The sequence below is a fragment of the Harpia harpyja genome, unplaced genomic scaffold (assembly GCF_026419915.1).
Source record: "Harpia harpyja isolate bHarHar1 unplaced genomic scaffold, bHarHar1 primary haplotype scaffold_75, whole genome shotgun sequence".
Lineage (NCBI taxonomy): Eukaryota > Metazoa > Chordata > Aves > Accipitriformes > Accipitridae > Harpia > Harpia harpyja.
The window spans coordinates 306,145-307,932 of record NW_026293419.1 but is presented as its reverse complement, the minus strand read 5'-3'; the positions used below and the strand labels follow the sequence as shown (position 1 = coordinate 307,932).

Below are 1,788 nucleotides of genomic sequence, written 5' to 3'. Positions count from 1 at the left end.
ACAGACATCAAACGTGTTAACCGATTCATCATTCTCCAGGCTGTGACATACAATACTGCTGACAAAGCCAAACTGATCAAAACCAATATCAAGAGAACCACGATGGGGTGACACAACTTGTTCAGGATGCCTGTAGTAGTAGGCGACCATACGAAAAGTGTGTCCCACCATCTATGTTCTGCATCCTTTTGCACTCTTTCTAAAACTCGGTGTATTTCTTTCACATTGTGATGAACAGTTATTAAGGTTTTCTGTCCGTTTTCCCTAATTTTTTCCAAAATCGCAACCAAATCCTTGTGTTGTAATAACTGTTTTACCAAAGCGAGATTCATTCCAATGGGTATAGGTAGTAATTCATGAATCAACATGTAGTTAAATTGCAAAAGTTGGTGAGACGTGACCGGGGCCGAATAGGAAAAGTCACATCCGACAATCTTAGTAAAATTGCAAACACAGAAATTTGAATGATTTTTAGTCTCTACAACTACCTTGTCTACAGATAGAAAGTCACAAACAGTCCTCAAACATACACAGCCTTTGCCGATATATATGAGTACTGTTTCAGGGTTTTCATTAGGATGAATCTCAAAATGGCAAATATTTTGTTCAGTGTCTAAACAAATATCTTGTGCCTCAAACAAATCCTTGTTGTTCCCGTACAATGCAAGATTCCAAATTAACAGTTTGCCATTTTTTCATTCACCTTTCGGGCCCATACTCTATGCTCAAAAGGATAGAGTATAGTTCCGTTGTGGTTCAACCCTAATGCAATAACGGGATAGATTGGGTATATGGTAGCATTATATATAGTAAGCACAAAAGTTGTAGCTGTGTTTGTAACGGGATCGTATCACCATAGCTATCTCCACGGCAGGTTAAATTTCTCGCCGTCTATTGTGTTTTAGTTCCCTTCTCACGCAAACCGTGGTGACAAACAGTACCCAAAAGGCTCTGGTGCTCCCAAACGGCGGCTTGACGGTCTGTGTAACCCACCTCTAGCCGCATCTCAAGGAGCGTAGGAACGGCGTTACAAGTAAATAAGGCAGCGTCCTGCTTTAGGAAGAAAGCGTGTTGGATTTGAAACCCTCGGGTAGGACAGGAGGAGCATGTCTTCTTGGGTCAGCGATGAGCGTCGGCACGTATTATCTGATCCAGAGCCGATGTCTGTCGCCGCTTTAGCTCTGGAATTACTCTGAGACCCAGGAGGCTCCATTTTCCTTAGGCTGTCACCTAAGGGAGTCGAGATAAAGACAGTTTAACAAGCGCAGGGAATAAGAAAGGAAACCAACGGACGTGACAGCAACCACCGACCACCTCTCACCAGCAGGCAGACGCCCAGCCATCTCGGTGCGACGGCTGCCTTGGGAAGACTCCCCCAGTCCCGAATTTCTTGCTGAGCGTGACACTACGTGGAACGGACCGTGGTACCTCGTCGGTCAGCTCGGGGCAGCGGTCTCTGCTGTGTCCCCTCCCAGCCAGCTCACTGGGGCAGCAGAGCGAGAAACGGAGAAGCCCTTGGTTCTGCATAAGCACCGCTCAGCAGTAGGTAAACATTGGTGCGCTGTCAACGCTCAAAACGGCACCGTGCAAGCTGCGATGACAAAACAATGACCTGTATCCCAGCACAGAAACCCTTCTGTGCCCGCTCACGATTCCTATTCCTATGAGAAACCCATGAAAAATAGGGCATTTGACTTATCGGGGAGAAATGCAAACACGCTCCCGGTCTCTGGCTGGCATCTGGCTTTACTTGCATGACCTAGAAAGTACGCACAAGTCTACGCGGTT

At 46.3% G+C, this 1,788-nt stretch overlaps 1 non-coding gene across 1 annotated transcript; it reads left to right on the top strand.

Annotated features, from left to right (window-relative positions):
- The first annotated feature begins 1,117 nt into the window (after positions 1-1,117).
- Positions 1,118-1,202, top strand: LOC128138632 (small nucleolar RNA SNORD45). Its single transcript, XR_008234099.1, has one exon. It is a non-coding gene; the product is annotated as a small nucleolar RNA SNORD45 (small nucleolar RNA).
- The last annotated feature ends 586 nt before the right edge of the window (positions 1,203-1,788 follow it).